The 19,721-nt window shown below is 42.1% G+C and overlaps 29 non-coding genes across 29 annotated transcripts; all 29 read right to left on the bottom strand.

Annotated features, from left to right (window-relative positions):
* Positions 1-811: 811 nt before the first annotated feature.
* Positions 812-883, bottom strand: TRNAA-UGC (transfer RNA alanine (anticodon UGC)). Its single transcript has one exon. It is a non-coding gene; the product is annotated as a tRNA-Ala (tRNA).
* A 275-nt stretch (positions 884-1,158) lies between these two features.
* On the bottom strand, positions 1,159-1,230 carry TRNAA-UGC (transfer RNA alanine (anticodon UGC)). The gene has a single exon. It is a non-coding gene; the product is annotated as a tRNA-Ala (tRNA).
* Positions 1,231-1,504: 274 nt separating this feature from the next.
* On the bottom strand, positions 1,505-1,576 carry TRNAA-UGC (transfer RNA alanine (anticodon UGC)). Its single transcript has one exon. It is a non-coding gene; the product is annotated as a tRNA-Ala (tRNA).
* A 274-nt stretch (positions 1,577-1,850) lies between these two features.
* Positions 1,851-1,922, bottom strand: TRNAA-CGC (transfer RNA alanine (anticodon CGC)). Its single transcript has one exon. It is a non-coding gene; the product is annotated as a tRNA-Ala (tRNA).
* A 1,656-nt stretch (positions 1,923-3,578) lies between these two features.
* Positions 3,579-3,650, bottom strand: TRNAA-UGC (transfer RNA alanine (anticodon UGC)). Its single transcript has one exon. It is a non-coding gene; the product is annotated as a tRNA-Ala (tRNA).
* A 274-nt stretch (positions 3,651-3,924) lies between these two features.
* Positions 3,925-3,996, bottom strand: TRNAA-CGC (transfer RNA alanine (anticodon CGC)). Its single transcript has one exon. It is a non-coding gene; the product is annotated as a tRNA-Ala (tRNA).
* A 963-nt stretch (positions 3,997-4,959) lies between these two features.
* Positions 4,960-5,031, bottom strand: TRNAA-CGC (transfer RNA alanine (anticodon CGC)). Its single transcript has one exon. It is a non-coding gene; the product is annotated as a tRNA-Ala (tRNA).
* Positions 5,032-5,651: 620 nt separating this feature from the next.
* Positions 5,652-5,723, bottom strand: TRNAA-UGC (transfer RNA alanine (anticodon UGC)). Its single transcript has one exon. It is a non-coding gene; the product is annotated as a tRNA-Ala (tRNA).
* Positions 5,724-5,997: 274 nt separating this feature from the next.
* On the bottom strand, positions 5,998-6,069 carry TRNAA-UGC (transfer RNA alanine (anticodon UGC)). Its single transcript has one exon. It is a non-coding gene; the product is annotated as a tRNA-Ala (tRNA).
* Positions 6,070-7,287: 1,218 nt separating this feature from the next.
* On the bottom strand, positions 7,288-7,359 carry TRNAA-UGC (transfer RNA alanine (anticodon UGC)). The gene has a single exon. It is a non-coding gene; the product is annotated as a tRNA-Ala (tRNA).
* A 275-nt stretch (positions 7,360-7,634) lies between these two features.
* Positions 7,635-7,706, bottom strand: TRNAA-UGC (transfer RNA alanine (anticodon UGC)). The gene has a single exon. It is a non-coding gene; the product is annotated as a tRNA-Ala (tRNA).
* Positions 7,707-8,325: 619 nt separating this feature from the next.
* TRNAA-CGC (transfer RNA alanine (anticodon CGC)) lies at positions 8,326-8,398 on the bottom strand. Its single transcript has one exon. It is a non-coding gene; the product is annotated as a tRNA-Ala (tRNA).
* Positions 8,399-9,020: 622 nt separating this feature from the next.
* Positions 9,021-9,092, bottom strand: TRNAA-UGC (transfer RNA alanine (anticodon UGC)). The gene has a single exon. It is a non-coding gene; the product is annotated as a tRNA-Ala (tRNA).
* Positions 9,093-9,366: 274 nt separating this feature from the next.
* TRNAA-CGC (transfer RNA alanine (anticodon CGC)) lies at positions 9,367-9,438 on the bottom strand. Its single transcript has one exon. It is a non-coding gene; the product is annotated as a tRNA-Ala (tRNA).
* A 1,311-nt stretch (positions 9,439-10,749) lies between these two features.
* TRNAA-CGC (transfer RNA alanine (anticodon CGC)) lies at positions 10,750-10,821 on the bottom strand. Its single transcript has one exon. It is a non-coding gene; the product is annotated as a tRNA-Ala (tRNA).
* A 968-nt stretch (positions 10,822-11,789) lies between these two features.
* Positions 11,790-11,861, bottom strand: TRNAA-UGC (transfer RNA alanine (anticodon UGC)). Its single transcript has one exon. It is a non-coding gene; the product is annotated as a tRNA-Ala (tRNA).
* A 620-nt stretch (positions 11,862-12,481) lies between these two features.
* TRNAA-UGC (transfer RNA alanine (anticodon UGC)) lies at positions 12,482-12,553 on the bottom strand. The gene has a single exon. It is a non-coding gene; the product is annotated as a tRNA-Ala (tRNA).
* A 275-nt stretch (positions 12,554-12,828) lies between these two features.
* On the bottom strand, positions 12,829-12,900 carry TRNAA-UGC (transfer RNA alanine (anticodon UGC)). Its single transcript has one exon. It is a non-coding gene; the product is annotated as a tRNA-Ala (tRNA).
* Positions 12,901-13,517: 617 nt separating this feature from the next.
* TRNAA-CGC (transfer RNA alanine (anticodon CGC)) lies at positions 13,518-13,589 on the bottom strand. Its single transcript has one exon. It is a non-coding gene; the product is annotated as a tRNA-Ala (tRNA).
* Positions 13,590-14,211: 622 nt separating this feature from the next.
* TRNAA-UGC (transfer RNA alanine (anticodon UGC)) lies at positions 14,212-14,283 on the bottom strand. The gene has a single exon. It is a non-coding gene; the product is annotated as a tRNA-Ala (tRNA).
* A 618-nt stretch (positions 14,284-14,901) lies between these two features.
* On the bottom strand, positions 14,902-14,973 carry TRNAA-UGC (transfer RNA alanine (anticodon UGC)). The gene has a single exon. It is a non-coding gene; the product is annotated as a tRNA-Ala (tRNA).
* Positions 14,974-15,246: 273 nt separating this feature from the next.
* TRNAA-UGC (transfer RNA alanine (anticodon UGC)) lies at positions 15,247-15,318 on the bottom strand. Its single transcript has one exon. It is a non-coding gene; the product is annotated as a tRNA-Ala (tRNA).
* A 618-nt stretch (positions 15,319-15,936) lies between these two features.
* On the bottom strand, positions 15,937-16,008 carry TRNAA-UGC (transfer RNA alanine (anticodon UGC)). Its single transcript has one exon. It is a non-coding gene; the product is annotated as a tRNA-Ala (tRNA).
* Positions 16,009-16,628: 620 nt separating this feature from the next.
* Positions 16,629-16,700, bottom strand: TRNAA-UGC (transfer RNA alanine (anticodon UGC)). The gene has a single exon. It is a non-coding gene; the product is annotated as a tRNA-Ala (tRNA).
* Positions 16,701-16,974: 274 nt separating this feature from the next.
* On the bottom strand, positions 16,975-17,046 carry TRNAA-UGC (transfer RNA alanine (anticodon UGC)). Its single transcript has one exon. It is a non-coding gene; the product is annotated as a tRNA-Ala (tRNA).
* A 274-nt stretch (positions 17,047-17,320) lies between these two features.
* Positions 17,321-17,392, bottom strand: TRNAA-UGC (transfer RNA alanine (anticodon UGC)). The gene has a single exon. It is a non-coding gene; the product is annotated as a tRNA-Ala (tRNA).
* A 619-nt stretch (positions 17,393-18,011) lies between these two features.
* On the bottom strand, positions 18,012-18,083 carry TRNAA-CGC (transfer RNA alanine (anticodon CGC)). The gene has a single exon. It is a non-coding gene; the product is annotated as a tRNA-Ala (tRNA).
* Positions 18,084-18,703: 620 nt separating this feature from the next.
* TRNAA-CGC (transfer RNA alanine (anticodon CGC)) lies at positions 18,704-18,775 on the bottom strand. Its single transcript has one exon. It is a non-coding gene; the product is annotated as a tRNA-Ala (tRNA).
* Positions 18,776-19,396: 621 nt separating this feature from the next.
* Positions 19,397-19,468, bottom strand: TRNAA-UGC (transfer RNA alanine (anticodon UGC)). The gene has a single exon. It is a non-coding gene; the product is annotated as a tRNA-Ala (tRNA).
* Positions 19,469-19,721: the final 253 nt, after the last annotated feature.

The following is a 19,721-nucleotide window of genomic DNA, read 5'->3' as shown; positions in this document are numbered from 1 at the left end:
GTCAAAGAAATCGGCAGCGCTGTTCGATGAAATGTATTTCATGATATGCGCACCGGTAACTCGTGTTGCCGTAGTATTACAACAGGCAATAAAAAAAGATACCGCTAAAGTCGAGAGCGCTTTCGAGGGGCCGGGGTCTGAGTCCGGGACTACTCACATGCAAAGCGAGCGCTCTACCACTGAGCTACACCCCCGTTACATCTGGAGCACTCATTAACGAGTTTCTTGGTGCTCATCAGCTTGTTCAAACAAAAAAATAATCAATTAGTTGAAATAAACAAAATCATCTCGTTATTCTGCCTGATACAGTTTTTTAATCATTGAGGAAAGCTGCATATTTCTATAGTCAAAGAAAATGGCAGCGCTGTTCGATGAAATGTATTTAATGATATGCGCACCGGTAACTCGTGGTGCCGTAGTATTACAACAGGTAATAAAAAAGATACCGCTAAAGTCGAGAGCGCTTTCGAGGGGCCGGGGTCTGAACCCGGGACTACTCACATGCAAAGCGAGCGCTCTACCACTGAGCTACACCCCCTTTACATCTGGAGCACTCATTAACGAGTTTCTTGGTGCTCATCAGCTTGTTCTAACAATAAAATATTTCAATAGTTGAAATAAACAAAATCATCTCGTCATTGCTGCCTGATACAGTTTTTTCATCATTGAGGAAAGCTGCATATTTCTATAGTCAAAGAAATTGGCTGCGCTGTTCGATGAAATGTATTTCATGATATGCGCACCGGTAACTCGTGGTGCCGTAGTATTACAACAGGCAATAAAAAAGATACCGCTAAAGTCGAGAGCACTTTGGAGGTGCCGGGGATTGAACCCGGAACTTCTCACTTGCAATGCGAGCGCTCTACCACTGAGCTACACCCCCGTTACATCTGGAGCACTCATTAACGAGTTTCTTGGTGCTCATTAGCTTGTTCTAACAATAAAATAATTCAATAGTTGAAATAAACAAAATCATCTCGTCATTGCTGCCTGATACAGTTTTATTCATCATTGAGAAAAGCCGCTTATCTCTATAGTCAAATAAAATGGCAGCGCTGTTCGATGAAATGTATTTCATCATATGCGTACCGATGACTCGTGGTGCCGTAGTATTACAACAGGCAATAAAAAAAGATACCGCTAAAGTCGAGAGCGCTTTGGAGGTGCCGGGGATTCAACCCGGGACTTCTCACATGCAAAGCGAGCGCTTTACCACTGAGCTACACCCCCTTTACATCTGGAGCACTCATTAACGAGTTTCTTAGTGCTCATCAGCTTGTTAAAACAATAAATAATCAATTAGTTAAAATAAACAAAATCGTCTCGTCATTGCTGCCTGATACAGTTTTTTTCATTATTGAGGAAAGCCGCTTATCTCTATAGTCAAAGAAAATGGCAGCGCTGTTCGATGAAATGTATTTCATGATATGCGCACCGGTAACTCGTGGTGCCGTAGTATTACAACAGGCAATAAAAAAAGATACCGCTAAAGTCGAGAGCACTTTGGAGGTGCCGGGGATTGAACCCAAGACTTCTCACATGCAAAGCGAGCGCTCTACCACTGAGCTACACCCCCGTTACATCTGGAGTACTCATTACCGAGTTTCTTGGTGCTCATCAGCTTGTTCTAACAATAAAATAATTCAATAGTTGAAATAAACAAAATCATCTCGTCATTGCTGCCTGATACAGTTTTTTCATCATTGAGGAAAGCTGCATATTTCTATAGTCAAAGAAAATGGCAGCGCTGTTCGATGAAATGTATTTCATGATATGCGCACCGGTAACTCGTGTTGCCGTAGTATTACAACAGGCAATAAAAAAAGTTACCGGTAAAGTCGAGAGCGCTTTTGAGGTGCCGGGGATTGAACCCGGGACTTCTCACATGCGAAGCGAGCGCTCTACCACTGAGCTACACCCCCGTTACATCTGGAGCACTCATTAACGAGTTTATAGGTGCTCATCAGCTTGTTCTAACAATAAAATAATTCAATAGTTGAAATAAACAAAATCATCTCGTCATTGCTTCCTGATACAGTTTTTTCATCATTGTGGAAAGCTGCATATTTCTATAGTCAAAGAAATTGGCAGCGCTGTTCGATGAAATGTATTTCATGATATGCGCACCGGTAACTCGTGTTGCCGTAGTATTACAACAGGCAATAAAAAAAGATACCGCTAAAGTCGAGAGCGCTTTAGAGGGGCCGGGGTCTGAGCCCGGGACTACTCACATGCAAAGCGAGCGCTCTACCACTGAGCTACACCCCCGTTACATAAGGAGCACTCATTAACGAGTTTCTTGGTGCTCATTACCATGTTCTAACAATAAAATAATTCAATAGTTGAAATAAACAAAATCATCTCGTCATTGCTGCCTGATACAGTTTTTTTCATCATTGAGAAAAGTCGCTTATCTCTCTAGTCAAAGAAAATGGCAGCGCTGTTCGATGAAATGTATTTCATGATGTGCCCACCGGTAACTCGTGGTGCCGTAGTATACAACAGGCAATAAAAAAGATACCGCTAAAGTCGAGAGCACTTTGGAGGTGCCGGGGATTCAACCCGAAACTTCTCACTTGCAATGCGAGCACTCTACCACTGAGCTACACCCCCGTTACATCTGGAGCACTCATTAACGAGTTTCTTGGTGCTCATTAGCTTGTTCTAACAATAAATATTTCAATAGTTGAAATAAAGAAAATCATCTCGTTATTGCTGCCTGATACAGTTTTTTTCATCATTGAGGAAAGCCGCTTATCTCTATAGTCAAAGAAATGGCAGCGCTGTTCGATGAAATGTATTTCATGATATGCGCACCGGAAACTCGTGGTGCCGCAGTATTACAATAGGCAATAAATAAAGATACCGCTAAAGTCGAGAGCGCTTTGGAGGTGCCGGGGATTGAACCCGAGACTTCTCACATGCAAAGCTAGTGCTCTACCACTGAGCTACACCCCTGTTACATCTGGAGCACTCATTAACGAGTTTCTTGGTGCTCATCAGCTTGTTCAAACAAAGAAATAATCAATTAGTTGAAATAAACAAAATCATCTCGTCATTCTGCCTGATACAGTTTTTTAATCATTGAGGAAAGCTGCATATTTCTATAGTCAAAGAAAATGGCAGCGCTGTTCGATGAAATGTATTTAATGATATGCGCACCGGTAACTCGTGGTGCCGTAGTATTACAACAGGTAATGAAAAAAGATACCGCTAAAGTCGAGAGCGCTTTCGAGGGGCCGGGGTCTGAACCCGGGACTACTCACATGCAAAGCGAGCGCTCTACCGCTGAGCTACACCCCCTTTACATCTGGAGCACTCATTAACGAGTTTCTTGGTGCTCATCAGCTTGTTAAAACAATAAAATAATCAATTAGTTAAAATAAACAAAATCGTCTCGTCATTGCTGCCTGATACAATTTTTTTCATTATTGAGGAGAGCCGCTTATCTCTATAGTCAAAGAAAATGGCAGCGCTTTTCGATGAAATGTATTTCATGATATGCGCACCGGTAACTCGTGGTGCCGTAGTATTACAACAGGCAATAAAAAAAGATACCGCTAAAGTCGAGAGCACTTTGGAGGTGCCGGGGATTGAACCCAAGACTTCTCACATGCAAAGCGAGCGCTCTACCACTGAGCTACACCCCCGTTACATCTGGAGCACTCATTACCGAGTTTCTCGGTGCTCATCAGCTTGTTCTAACAATAAAATAATTCAATAGTTGAAATAAACAAAATCATCTCGTCATTGCTGCCTGATACAGTTTTTTCATCATTGAAGAAAGCTGCATATTTCTATAGTCAAAGAAAATGGCAGTGCTGTTCGATGAAATGTATTTCATGATATGCGCACCGGTAACTCGTGTTGCCGTAGTATTACAACAGGCAATAAAAAAAGTTACCGGTAAAGTCGAGAGCGCTTTGGAGGTGCCGGGGATTGAACCCGGGACTTCTCACATGCGAAGCGAGCGCTCTACCACTGAGCTACACCCCCGTTACATCTGGAGCACTCATTAATGAGTTTCTTGGTGCTCATCCGCTTGTTCTAACAATAAAATAATTCAATAGTTGAAATAAACAAAATCATCTCGTCATTGCTGCCTGATACAGTTTTTTCATCATTGAGGAAAGCTGCATATTTCTATAGTCAAAGAAATTGGCAGCGCTGTTCGATGAAATGTATTTTATGATATGCGCACCGGTAACTCGTGGTGCCGTAGTATTACAACAGGCAATAAAAAAAGATACCGCTAAAGTCGAGAGCGCTTTCGAGGTGCCAGGGTCTGAACCCGGGACTACCCACATGCAAAGCGAGCGCTCTACCACTGAGCTACATCCCCGTTACATCTGGAGCACTCATTAACGAATTTCTTGGTGCTCATCAGCTCCTCCTAACAATAAAATAATTCAATAGTTAAAATAAACAAAATTATCTTGTCATTGCTGCTTGATACAGTTTTTTCATCATTGAGAAAAGTCGCTTATCTCTATAGTCAAAGAAAATTGCAGCGCTGTTCGATGAAATGTATTTCATGATATGCGCACGGGTAACTCGCGGTGGTGTAGTATTACAACAGGCAATAAAAAAGTTACCGCTAAAGTCGAGAGCGCTTTCGAGGGGCCGGGGTCTGAACCCGGGACTACTCACATGCAAAGCGAGCGCTCTACCACTGAGTACATCCCCGTTACATCTGGAGCACTCATTAACGAGTTTCTTGGTGCTAATCAGCTTCTCCTAACAATAAAATAATTCAATAGTTAAAATAAACAAAATTATCTTGTCATTGCTGCTTGATACAGTTTTTTCATCATTGAGAAAAGTCGCTTATCTCTATAGTCAAAGAAAATTGCAGCGCTGTTCGATGAATTGTATTTCATGATATGCGCACGGGTAACTCGCGGTGGTGTAGTATTACAGCAGGCAATAAAAAAGTTACCGCTAAAGTCGAGAGCGCTTTGGAGGTGCCGGGGATTGAACCCGGGACTTCTCACATGCGAAGCGAGCGCTCTACCACTGAGCTACACCCCCGTTACATCTGGAGCACTCATTAACGAGTTTCTTGGTGCTCATCAGCTTGTTCTAACAATAAAATAATTGAATAGTTGAAATAAACAAAATCATCTCGTCAATTGCCTGATACAGTTTTTTCATCATTGAGGAAAGCTGCATATTTCTATAGTCAAAGAAATTGGCAGCGCTGTTCGATGAAATGTATTTCATGATGTGCGCACCGGTAACTCGTGTTGCCGTAGTATTACAACAGGCAATAAAAAAAAGATACCGCTAAAGTCGAGAGCGCTTTCGAGGGGCCGGGGTCTGAGCCCGGGACTACTCACATGCAAAGCGAGCGCTCTACCACTGAGCTACACCCCCGTTACATAAGGAGCACTCATTAACGAGTTTCTTGGTGCTCATCAGCTTCTCCTAACAATAAAATAATTCAATAGTTGAAATAAACAAAGTCATCCCGTCATTTCTGGCTGATACAGTTTTTTTCATCATTGAGAAAAGCCGCTTATCTATATAGTCAAAGAAAATGGCAGCGCTGTTCGATGAAATGTATTTCATGATATGCGCACTGGTAACTCGTGGTGCCGTAGTATTACAACAGACAATAAAAAAAGATACCGCAAAAGTCGAGAGCACTTTGGAGGTGCCGGGGATTGAACCCGGGACTTCTCACATGCAAAGCGAGCGCTCTATCACTGACCTACACCCCCGTTACATCTGGAGCACCCATTAACAAGTTTCTTGGTGCTCATTACCTTGTTCTAACAATAAAATAATTCAATAGTTGAAATAAACAAAATCATCTCGTCATTGCTGCCTGATACAGTTTTTTTCATCATTGAGAAAAGTCGCTTATCTCTCTAGTCAAAGAAAATGGCAGCGCTGTTCGATGAAATGTATTTCATGATATGCGCACCGGTAACTCGTGGTGCCGTACTATTACAACAGGCAATAAAAAAGATACCGCTAAAATCGAGAGCACTTTGGAGGTGCCGTGGATTGAACCCGGAACTTCTCACTTGCAATGCGAGCGCTCTACCACTGAGCTACACCCCCGATACATCTGGAGCACTCATTAACGAGTTTCTTGGTGCTCATTAGCTTGTTCTAACAATAAAATAATTCAATAGTTGAAATAAACAAAATCATCTCGTCATTGCTGCCTGATACAGTTTTTTCACCATTGAGGAAAGCTGCATATTTCTATAGTAAAAAAATGGCAGCGCTGTTCAATGAAATGTATTTCATGATATGCGCACGGGTAACTCGCGGTGCTGTAGTATTACAACAGGCAATCAAAAAAGATACCGCTACAATCGAGAGCGCTTTGTATGTGCCGGGGATTGAACCCGAGACTTCTCACATGCAAAGCAAGCGCTCTACCACTGAGCTACACCCCCGTTACATCTGGAACACTCATTAACGAGTTTCTTGGTGCTCATCAGCTTGTTCTAACAATAAAATAATTCAATAGTTGAAATAAACAAAATCATCTCGTCATTTCTGCCTGATAGTTTTTTCATCATTGAGGAAAGCTGCATATTTCTATATATAGTCAAAGAAAATGGAAGCGCTGTTCGATGAAATGTATTTCATGATATGCGCACCGGTAAGTCGTGGTGCCGTAGTATTACAACAGGCAATAAAAAACACACCGCTAAAGTCGAGAGCGCTTTGGAGGGGCCGGGGATTGAACCCGAGACTTCTCACATGCAAAGCGAGCGCTCTACCACTGAGCTACACCCCTGTTACATCTGAAGCGCTCATTAACGAGTTTCTTGGTGCTCATCAGCTTGTTCAAACAATAAAATAATCAATTAGTTGAAATAAACAAAATCATCTCGTCATTGCTGCCTGATACAGTTTTTTTCATCATTGAGAAAAGCCGCTTATCTCTATAGTCAAATAAAATGGCAGCGCTGTTCGATGAAATGTATTTCATCATATGCGTACCGATGACTCGTGGTGCCGTAGTATTACAACAGGCAATAAAAAAAGATACCGCTAAAGTCGAGAGCGCTTTGGAGGTGCCGGGGATTCAACCCGGGACTTCTCACATGCAAAGCAAATTAGTTGAAATAAACAAAATCATCTCGTCATTGCTGCCTGATACAGTTTTTTTCATCATTGAGAAAAGCCGCTTATTTCTATAGTCAAATAAAATGGCAGCGCTGTTCGATGAAATGTATTTCATCATATGCGTACCGATGACTCGTGGTGCCGTAGTATTACAACAGGCAATAAAAAAAGATACCGCTAAAGTCGAGAGCGCTTTGGAGGTGCCGGGGATTCAACCCGGGACTTCTCACATGCAAAGCGAGCGCTTTACCACTGAGCTACACCCCCTTTACATCTGGAGCACTCATTAACGAGTTTCTTAGTGCTCATCAGCTTGTTAAAACAATAAAATAATCAATTAGTTAAAATAAACAAAATCGTCTCGTCATTGCTGCCTGATACAGTTTTTTTCATTATTGAGGAAAGCCGCTTATCTCTATAGTCAAAGAAAATGGCAGCGCTGTTCGATGAAATGTATTTCATGATAGGCGCACCGGTAACTCGTGGTGCCGTAGTATTACAACAGGCAATAAAAAAAGATACCGCTAAAGTCGAGAGCACTTTGGAGGTGCCGGGGATTGAACCCAAGACTTCTCACATGCAAAGCGAGCGCTCTACCACTGAGCTACACCCCCGTTACATCTGGAGCACTCATTACCGAGTTTCTTGGTGCTCATCAGCTTGTTCTAACAATAAAATAATTCAATAGTTGAAATAAACAAAATCATCTCGTCATTGCTGCCTGATACAGTTTTTTCATCATTGAGGAAAGCTGCATATTTCTATAGTCAAAGAAATTGGCAGCGCTGTTCGATGAAATGTATTTTATGATATGCGCACCGGTAACTCGTGGTGCCGTAGTATTACAACAGGCAATAAAAAAAGATACCGCTAAAGTCGAGAGCGCTTTCGAGGGGCCGGGGTCTGAACCCGGGACTACTCACATGCAAAGCGAGCGCTCTACCACTGAGCTACATCCCCGTTACATCTGGAGCACTCATTAACGAGTTTCTTGGTGCTAATCAGCTTCTCCTAACAATAAAATAATTCAATAGTTAAAATAAACAAAATTATCTTGTCATTGCTGCTTGATACAGTTTTTTCATCATTGAGAAAAGTCGCTTATCTCTATAGTCAAAGAAAATTGCAGCGCTGTTCGATGAATTGTATTTCATGATATGCGCACGGGTAACTCGCGGTGGTGTAGTATTACAGCAGGCAATAAAAAAGTTACCGCTAAAGTCGAGAGCGCTTTGGAGGTGCTGGGGATTGAACCCCGGGACTTCTCACATGCGAAGCGAGCGCTCTACCACTGAGCTACACCCCCGTTACATCTGGAGCACTCATTAACGAGTTTCTTGGTGCTCATCAGCTTGTTCTAACAATAAAATAATTCAATAGTTGAAATAAACAAAATCATCTCGTCATTGCTGCCTGATACAGTTTTTTCATCATTGAGGAAAGCTGCATATTTCTATAGTCAAAGAAATTGGCAGCGCTGTTCGATGAAATGTATTTCATGATGTGCGCACCGGTAACTCGTGTTGCCGTAGTATTACAACAGGCAATAAAAAAAAGATACCGCTAAAGTCGAGAGCGCTTTCGAGGGGCCGGGGTCTGAGCCCGGGACTACTCACATGCAAAGCGAGCGCTCTACCACTGAGCTACACCCCCGTTACATAAGGAGCACTCATTAACGAGTTTCTTGGTGCTCATCAGCTTCTCCTAACAATAAAATAATTCAATAGTTGAAATAAACAAAATCATCCCGTCATTTCTGGCTGATACAGTTTTTTTCATCATTGAGAAAAGCCGCTTATCTCTATAGTCAAAGAAAATGGCAGCGCTGTTTGATGAAATGTATTTCATGATATGCGCACTGGTAACTCGTGGTGCCGTAGTATTACAACAGACAATAAAAAAAGATACCGCAAAAGTCGGGAGCACTTTGGAGGTGCCGGGGATTGAACCCGGGACTTCTCACATGCAAAGCGAGCGCTCTATCACTGACCTACACCCCCGTTACATCTGGAGCACTCATTAACAAGTTTCTTGGTGCTCATTACCTTGTTCTAACAATAAAATAATTCAATAGTTGAAATAAACAAAATCGTCTTGTCATTGCTGCCTGATACAGTTTTTTCATCATTGAAGAAAGCTGCATATTTCTATAGTCAAAGAAAATGGCAGTGCTGTTCGATGAAATGTATTTCATGATATGCGCACCGGTAACTCGTGTTGCCGTAGTATTACAACAGGCAATAAAAAAAGTTACCGGTAAGGTCGAGAGCGCTTTGGAGGTGCCGGGGATTGAACCCGGGACTTGTCACATGCGAAGCGAGCGCTCTACCACTGAGCTACACCCCCGTTACATCTGGAGCACTCATTAATGAGTTTCTTGGTGCTGATCAGCTTGTTCTAACAATAAAATAATTCAATAGTTGAAATAAACAAAATCATCTCGTCATTGCTGCCTGATACAGTTTTTTCATCATTGAGGAAAGCTGCATATTTCTATAGTCAAAGAAATTGGCAGCGCTGTTCGATGAAATGTATTTTATGATATGCGCACCGGTAACTCGTGGTGCCGTAGTATTACAACAGGCAATAAAAAAAGATACCGCTAAAGTCGAGAGCGCTTTGGAGGTGCCGGGGATTGAACCCGAGACTTCTCACATGCAAAGCTAGTGCTCTACCACTGAGCTACACCCCTGTCACATCTGGAGCACTCATTAACGAGTTTCTTGGTGCTCATCAGCTTGTTCAAACAATAAAATAATCAATTAGTTGAAATAAACAAAATCATCTCGTCATTCTGCCTGATACAGTTTTTTAATCATTGAGGAAAGCTGCATATTTCTATAGTCAAAGAAAATGGCAGCGCTGTTCGATGAAATGTATTTAATGATATGCGCACCGGTAACTCGTGGTGCCGTAGTATTACAACAGGTAATAAAAAAGATACCGCTAAAGTCGAGAGCGCTTTCGAGGTTCCGGGGTCTGAACCCGAGACTACTCACATGCAAAGCGAGCGCTCTACCACTGAGCTACACCCCCTTTACATCTGGAGCACTCATTAACGAGTTTCTTGGTGCTCATCAGCTTGTTCTAACAACAAAATAATTCAATAGTTGAAATAAACAAAATCATCTCGTCATTGCTGCCTGATACAGTTTTTTTCATCATTGAGAAAAGCCGCTTATCTCTATAGTCAAAGAAAATGGCAGCGCTGTTCGATGAAATGTGTTTCATGATATGCGTACCGGTGACTCGTGGTGCCGTAGTATTACAACAGGCAATAAAAAAAGATACCGCTAAAGTCGAGAGCGCTTTGGAGGTGCCGGAGATTCAACCCGGGACTTCTCACATGCAAAGCAAGCGCTCTACCACTGAGCTACACCCCCTCTATATCTGGAGCACTCATTAACGAGTTTCTTGGTGCTCATCAGCTTGTTAAAACAATAAAATAATCAATTAGTTGAAATAAACAAAATCGTCTCGTCATTGCTGCCTGATACAGTTTTTTCATCATTGAAGAAAGCTGCATATTTCTATAGTCAAAGAAAATGGCAGTGCTGTTCGATGAAATGTATTTCATGATATGCGCACCGGTAACTCGTGTTGCCGTAGTATTACAACAGGCAATAAAAAAAGTTACCGGTAAAGTCGAGAGCGCTTTGGAGGTGCCGGGGATTGAACCCGGGACTTCTCACATGCGAAGCGAGCGCTCTACCACTGAACTACACCCCCGTTACATCTGGAGCACTCATTAATGAGTTTCTTGGTGCTCATCAGCTTGTTCTAACAATAAAATAATTCAATAGTTGAAATAAACAAAATCATCTCGTCATTGCTGCCTGATACAGTTTTTTCATCATTGAGGAAAGCTGCATATTTCTATAGTCAAAGAAATTGGCTGCGCTGTTCGATGAAATGTATTTCATGATATGCGCACCGGTAACTCGTGTTGCCGTAGTATTACAACAGGCAATAAAAAAAAGATACCGCTAAAGTCGAGAGCGCTTTCGAGGGGCCGGGGTCTGAGCCCGGGACTACTCACATGCAAAGCGAGTGCTCTACCACTGAGCTACACCCCCGTTACATAGGGAGCACTCATTAACGAGTTTCTTGGTGCTCATCAGCTTCTCCTAACAATAAAATAATTCAATAGTTAAAATAAACAAAATCATCCCGTCATTTCTGGCTGATACAGTTTTTTTCATCATTGAGAAAAGCCGCTTATCTATATAGTCAAAGAAAATGGCAGCGCTGTTCGATGAAATGTATTTCATGATATGCGCACTGGTAACTCGTGGTGCCGTAGTATTACAACAGACAATAAAAAAAGATACCGCAAAAGTCGAGAGCACTTTGGAGGTGCCGGGGATTGAACCCGGGACTTCTCACATGCAAAGCGAGCGCTATATCACTGACCTACACCCCCGTTACATCTGGAGCACTCATTAACAAGTTTCTTGGTGCTCATTACCTTGTTCTAACAATAAAATATTTCAATAGTTGAAATAAACAAAATCATCTCGTCATTGCTGCCTGATACAGTTTTTTTCATCATTGAGAAAAGTCGCTTATCTCTCTAGTCAAAGAAAATGGCAGCGCTGTTCGATGAAATGTATTTCATGATATGCGCACCGGTAACTCGTGGTGCCGTACTATTACAACAGGCAATAAAAAAGATACCGCTAAAGTCGAGAGCACTTTGGAGGTGCCGGGGATTGAACCCGGAACTTCTCACTTGCAATGCGAGCGCTCTACCACTGAGCTACACCCCCGTCACATCTGGAGCACTCATTAACGAGTTTCTTGGTGCTCATTAGCTTGTTCTAACAATAAAATAATTCAATTGTTGAAATAAACAAAATCATCTCGTCATTGCTGCCTGATACAGTTTTTTCACCATTGAGGAAAGCTGCATATTTCTATAGTAAAAAAAATGGCAGCGCTGTTCAATGAAATGTATTTCATGATATGCGCACGGGTAACTCGCGGTGCTGTAGTATTACAACAGGCAATCAAAAAAGATACCGCTACAATCGAGAGCGCTTTGGATGTGCCGGGGATTGAACCCGAGACTTCTCACATGCAAAGCGAGCGCTCTACCACTGAGCTACACCCCTGTTACATCTGAAGCGCTCATTAACGAGTTTCTTGGTGCTCATCAGCTTGTTCAAACAATAAAATAATCAATTAGTTGAAATAAACAAAATCATCTCGTCATTGCTGCCTGATACAGTTTTTTTCATCATTGAGAAAAGCCGCTTATCTCTATAGTCAAATAAAATGGCAGCGCAGTTCGATGAAATGTATTTCATCATATGCGTACCGATGACTCGTGGTGCCGTAGTATTACAACAGGCAATAAAAAAAGATACCGCTAAAGTCGAGAGCGCTTTGGAGGTGCCGGGGATTCAACCCGGGACTGCTCACATGCAAAGCGAGCGCTTTACCACTGAGCTACACCCCCTTTACATCTGGGGCACTCATTAACGAGTTTCTTAGTGCTCATCAGCTTGTTAAAACAATAAAATAATCAATTAGTTAAAATAAACAAAATCGTCTCGTCATTGCTGCCTGATACAGTTTTTTTCATTATTGAGGAAAGCCGCTTATCTCTATAGTCAAAGAAAATGGCAGCGCTGTTCGATGAAATGTATTTCATGATATGCGCACCGGTAACTCGTGGTGCCGTAGAATTACAACAGGCAATAAAAAAAGATACCGCTAAAGTCGAGAGCACTCTGGAGGTGCCGGGGATTGAACCCAAGACTTCTCACATGCAAAGCGAGCGCTCTACCACTGAGCTACACCCGCGTTACATCTGGAGCACTCATTACCGAGTTTCTTGGTGCTCATCAGCTTGTTCTAACAATAAAAAAATTCAATAGTTGAAATAAACAAAATCATCTCGTCATTGCTGCCTGATACAGTTTTTTCATCATTGAGGAAAGCTGCATATTTCTATAGTCAAAGAAATTGGCAGCGCTGTTCGATGAAATGTATTTTGATATGCGCACCGGTAACTCGTGGTGCCGTAGTATTACAACAGGCAATAAAAAAAGATACCGCTAAAGTCGAGAGCTCTTTCGAGGGGCCGGGGTCTGAACCCGGGACTGCTCACATGCAAAGCGAGCGCTCTACCACTGAGCTACATCCCCGTTACATCTGGAGCACTCATTAACGAGTTTCTTGGTGCTAATCAGCTTCTCCTAACAATAAAATAATTCAATAGTTAAAATAAACAAAATTATCTTGTCATTGCTGCTTGATACAGTTTTTTCATCATTGAGAAAAGTCGCTTATCTCTATAGTCAAAGAAAATTGCAGCGCTGTTCGATGAATTGTATTTCATGATATGCGCACGGGTAACTCGCGGTGGTGTAGTATTACAGCAGGCAATAAAAAAGTTACCGCTAAAGTCGAGAGCGCTTTGGAGGTGCCGGGGATTGAACCCGGGACTTCTCACATGCGAAGCGAGCGCTCTACCACTGAGCTACACCCCCGTTACATCTGGAGCACTCATTAACGAGTTTCTTGGTGCTCATCAGCTTGTTCTAACAATAAAATAATTCAATAGTTGAAATAAACAAAATCATCTCGTCATTGCTGCCTGATACAGTTTTTTCATCATTGAGGAAAGCTGCATATTTCTATAGTCAAAGAAATTGGCAGCGCTGTTCGATGAAATGTATTTCATGATGTGCGCACCGGTAACTCGTGTTGCCGTAGTATTACAACAGGCAATAAAAAAAAGATACCGCTAAAGTCGAAAGCGCTTTCGAGGGGCCGGGGTCTGAGCCCGGGACTACTCACATGCAAAGCGAGCGCTCTACCACTGAGCTACACCCCCGTTACATAAGGAGCACTCATTAACGAGTTTCTTGGTGCTCATCAGCTTCTCCTAACAATAAAATAATTCAATAGTTGAAATAAACAAAATCATCCCGTCATTTCTGGCTGATACAGTTTTTTTCATCATTGAGAAAAGCCGCTTATCTCTATATTCAAAGAAAATGGCAGCGCTGTTTGATGAAATGTATTTCATGATATGCGCACTGGTAACTCGTGGTGCCGTAATATTACAACAGACAATAAAAAAAGATACCGCAAAAGTTGAGAGAACTTTGGAGGTGCCGGGGATTGAACCCGGGACTTCTCACATGCAAAGCGAGCGCTCTATCACTGACCTACACCCCCGTTACATCTGGAGCACTCATTAACAAGTTTCTTGGTGCTCATTACCTTGTTCTAACAATAAAATAATTCAATAGTTGAAATAAACAAAATCATCTCGTCATTGCTGCCTGATACAGTTTTTTCATCATTGAGAAAAGTCGCTTATCTTTCTAGTCAAAGAAAATGGCAGCGCTGTTCGATGAAATGTATTTCATGATATGCGCACCGGTAACTCGTGGTGCCGTAGTATTACAACCGGCAATAAAAAAGATACCGCTAAAGTCGAGAGCACTTTGGAGGTGCCGGGGATTGAACCCGGAACTTCTCACTTGCAATGCGAGCACTCTATCACTGAGCTACACCCCTGTTACATCTGGAGCACTCATTAACGATTTTCTTGGTGCTCATTAGCTTGTTCTAACAATAAATATTTCAATAGTTGAAATAAAGAAAATCATCTCGTTATTGCTGCCTGATACAGTTTTTTTCATCATTGAGGAAAGCCGCTTATCTCTATAGTCAAAGAAATGGCAGCGCTGTTCGATGAAATGTATTTCATGATATGCGCACCGGAAACTCGTGGTGCCGCAGTATTACAACAGGCAATAAATAAAGATACCGCTAAAGTCGAGAGCGCATTGGAGGTGCCGGGGATTGAACCCGAGACTTCTCACATGCAAAGCTAGTGCTCTACCACTGAGCTACACCCCCGTTACATCTGGAGCACTCATTAACGAGTTTCTTGGTGCTCATTAGCTTGTTCTAACAATAAATATTTCAATAGTTGAAATAAAGAAAATCATCTCGTTATTGCTGCCTGATACAGTTTTTTTCATCATTGAGGAAAGCCGCTTATCTCTATAGTCAAAGAAATGGCAGCGCTGTTCGATGAAATGTATTTCATGATATGCGCACCGGAAACTCGTGGTGCCGCAGTATTACAACAGGCAATAAATAAAGATACCGCTAAAGTCGAGAGCGCATTGGAGGTGCCGGGGATTGAACCCGAGACTTCTCACATGCAAAGCTAGTGCTCTACCACTGAGCTACACCCCCGTTACATCTGGAGCACTCATTAACGAGTTTCTTGGTGCTCATTAGCTTGTTCTAACAATAAATATTTCAATAGTTGAAATAAAGAAAATCATCTCGTTATTGCTGCCTGATACAGTTTTTTTCATCATTGAGGAAAGCCGCTTATCTCTATAGTCAAAGAAATGGCAGCGCTGTTCGATGAAATGTATTTCATGATATGCGCACCGGTAACTCGTGGTGCCGTAGTATTACAACAGGCAATAAATAAAGATACCGCTAAAGTCAAGTGCGCTTTGGAGGTGCCGGGGATTGAACCCGAGACTTCTCACATGCAAAGCTAGTGCTCTACCACTGAGCTACACCCCTGTCACATCTGGAGCACTCATTAACGAGTTTCTTGGTGCTCATCAGCTTGTTCAAACAATAAAATAATCAATTAGTTGAAATAAACAAAATCATCTCGTCATTCTGCCTGATACAGTTTTTTAATCATTGAGGAAAGCTGCATATTTCTATAGTCAAAGAAATTGGCAGCGCTGTTCGATGAAATGTATTTAATGATATGCGCACCGGTAACTCGTGGTGCCGTAGTATTACAACAGGCAATAAATAAAGATACCGCTAAAGTCAAGAGCGCTTTGGAGGTGCCGGGGATTGAACCCGAGACTACTCACATGCAAAGCGAACGCTCTACCACTGAGCTACACCCCCGTTACATCTGGAGCACTCATTAACGAGTTTCTTGGTGCTCATCAGCTTCTCCTAACAATAAAATAATTCAATAGTTGAAATAAACAAAATCATCTCGTCATTGCTGCCTGATAAAGTTTTTTCATCATTGAGGAAAGCCGCTTATCTCTATAGTCAAAGAAAATGGCAGCGCTGTTCGATGAAATGTATTTCATGATATGCGCACCGGTAACTCGTGGTGCCGTAGTATTACAACAGGCAATAAAAGAAGATACCGCGAAAGTCGTGAGCGCTTTGGAGGTGCCGGGGGCTGAACCCAAGACTTCTCACATGCAAAGCTAGTGCTCTACCACTGAGCTACACCCCCGTTACATCTGGAGCACTCATTAACGAGTTTCTTGGTGCTCATCAGCTTCTCCTAACAATAAAATAATTCAATAGTTGAAATAAACAAAATCATCTCGTCATTGCTGCCTGATAAAGTTTTTTCATCATTGAGGAAAGCCGCTTATCTCTATAGTCAAAGAAAATGGCAGCGCTGTTCGATGAAATGTATTTCATGATATGCGCACCGGTAACTCGTGGTGCCGTAGTATTACAACAGGCAATAAAAGAAGATACCGCTAAAGTCAAGAGCGCTTTGGAGGTGCCGGGGATTGAACCCGAGACTTCTCACATGCAAAGCTAGTGCTCTACCACTGAGCTACACCCCCGTTACATCTGGAGCACTCATTAACGAGTTTCTTGGTGCTCATCAGCTTCTCCTAACAATAAAATAATTCAATAGTTGAAATAAACAAAATCATCTCGTCATTGCTGCCTGATAAAGTTTTTTCATCATTGAGGAAAGCCGCTTATCTCTATAGTCAAAGAAAATGGCAGCGCTGTTCGATGAAATGTATTTCATGATATGCGCACCGGTAACTCGTGGTGCCGTAGTATTACAACAGGCAATAAAAGAAGATACCGCGAAAGTCAAGAGCGCTTTGGAGGTGCCGGGGATTGAACCCGAGACTACTCACATGCAAAGCGAACGCTCTACCACTGAGCTACACCCCCGTTACATCTGGAGCACTCATTAACGAGTTTCTTGGTGCTCATCAGCTTGTTCTAACAATAAAATAATTCAATAGTTGAAATAAACAAAATCATCTCGTCATTGCTGCCTGATAAAGTTTTTTCATCATTGAGGAAAGCCGCTTATCTCTATAGTCAAAGAAAATGGCAGCGCTGTTCGATGAAATGTATTTCATGATATGCGCACCGGTAACTCGTGGTGCCGTAGTATTACAACAGGCAATAAAAGAAGATACCGCTAAAGTCAAGAGCGCTTTGGAGGTGCCGGGGATTGAACCCGAGACTTCTCACATGCAAAGCTAGTGCTCTACCACTGAGCTACACCCCCGTTACATCTGGAGCACTCATTAACGAGTTTCTTGGTGCTCATCAGCTTCTCCTAACAATAAAATAATTCAATAGTTGAAATAAACAAAATCATCTCGTCATTGCTGCCTGATAAAGTTTTTTCATCATTGAGGAAAGCCGCTTATCTCTATAGTCAAAGAAAATGGCAGCGCTGTTCGATGAAATGTATTTAATGATATGCGCACCGGTAACTCGTGGTGCCGTAGTATTACAACAGGCAATAAATAAAGATACCGCTAAAGTCAAGAGCGCTTTGCAGGTGCCGGGGGCTGAACCCAAGACTTCTCACATGCAAAGCGAGCGTTCTACCACTGAGCTACACCCCTGTTACATCTGGAGCACTCATTAACGAGTTTCTTGGTGCTCATCAGCTTGTTCTAACAATAAAATAATTCAATAGTTGAAATAAACAAAACCATCTCGTCATTGCTGCCTGATACAGTTTTTTCATCATTGTGGAAAGCTGCATATTTATATAGTCAAAGAAAATGGCAGCGCTGTTCGATGGAATGTACTTCATGATATGCGCACCGGTAACTCGTGTTGCCGTAGTATTACAACAGGCAATAAAAAAGTTACCGCTAAAGTCGAGAGCGCTTTGGAGGGGCCGGGGGCTGAACCCGGGACTTCTCACATGCGAAGCGAGCGCTCTACCACTGAGCTACACCCCCGTTACATCTGGAGCACTCATTAACGAGTTTCTTAATGCTCATCAGCTTGTTCTAACAATAAAATAATTCAATAGTTGAAATAAACAAAATCATCTCGTCATTGCTGCCTGATACAGTTTTTTCATCATTGAGGAAAGTTGCATATTTCTATAGTCAAAGAAATTGGCAGCGCTGTTCGATGAAATGTATTTCATGATTTGCGCCCCGGTAACTCGTGGTGCCGTAGTATTACAACAGGCAATAAAAAAAAGATACCGCTGAAGTCGAGAGCGCTTTCGAGGTTCCGGGGTCTGGACCCGGGACTACTCACATGCAAAGCGAGCGCTCTATTACTGAGCTACACCCCCGTTACATCTGGAGCACTCATTAACGAGTTTCTTGGTGCTCATCAGCTTTTCCTAACAATAAAATAATTCAATAGTTGAAATAAACAAAATCATCTCGTCATTGCTGCCTGATACAGTTTTTTCATCATTGAGAAAAGTCGCTTATCTCCTTAGCCAAAGAAAATGGCAGCGCTGTTCGATGAAATGTATTTCATGATATGCGCACGGGTAACTCGCGGTGGTGTAGTATTACAACAGGCAATAAAAAAGTTACCGCTAAAGTCGAGAGCGCTTTGGAGGTGCCGGGGATTGAACCCGGGACTTCTCACATGCGAAGCGAGCGCTCTACCACTGAGCTACACCCCCGTTACATCTGGAGCACTCATTAACGAGTTTCTTGGTGCTCATCAGCTTATTCTAACAATAAAATAATTCAATAGTTGAAATAAACAAAATCATCTCGTCATTTTGCCTGATACAGTTTTTTCATCATTGAGGAAAGCTGCATATTTCTATAGTCAAAGAAATTGGCAGCGCTGTTCGATGAAATTTATTTCATGATATGCGCACCGGTAACTCGTGTTGCCGTAGTATTACAAAAGGCAATAAAAAAAAGATACCGCTAAAGTCGAGAGCGCTTTCGAGGGGCCGGGGTCTGAGCCCGGGACTACTCACATGCAAAGCGAGCGCTCTACCACTGAGCTACACCCCTGTTACATCTGAAGCGCTCATTAACGAGTTTCTTGGTGCTCATCAGCTTGTTCAAACAATAAAATAATCAATTAGTTGAAATAAACAAAATCATCTCGTCATTGCTGCCTGATACAGTTTTCTTCATCATCGAGAAAAGCCGCTTATCTCTATAGTCAAATAAAATGGCAGCGCTGTTCGATGAAATGTATTTCATCATATGCGTACCGATGACTCGTGGTGCCGTAGTATCACAACAGGCAATAAAAAAAGATACCGCTAAAGTCGAGAGCGCTTTGGAGGTGCCGGGGATTCAACCCGGGACTTCTCACATGCAAAGCGAGCGCTTTACCACTGAGCTACACCCCCTTTACATCTGGGGCACTCATTAACGAGTTTCTTAGTGCTCATCAGCTTGTTAAAACAATAAAATTATCAATTAGTTAAAATAAACAAAATCGTCTCGTCATTGCTGCCTGATACAGTTTTTTTCATTATTGAGGAAAGCCGCTTATCTCTATAGTCAAAGAAAATGGCAGCGCTGTTCGATGAAATGTATTTCATGATATGCGCACCGGTAACTCGTGGTGCCGTAGTATTACAACAGGCAATAAAAAAAGAT

The sequence above is a fragment of the Rhipicephalus microplus genome, chromosome 3 (genome assembly GCF_043290135.1).
Source record: "Rhipicephalus microplus isolate Deutch F79 chromosome 3, USDA_Rmic, whole genome shotgun sequence".
Lineage (NCBI taxonomy): Eukaryota > Metazoa > Arthropoda > Arachnida > Ixodida > Ixodidae > Rhipicephalus > Rhipicephalus microplus.
Note: the sequence above shows the minus strand (reverse complement) of the source record. Positions and strands in the feature narration are given on the sequence as shown.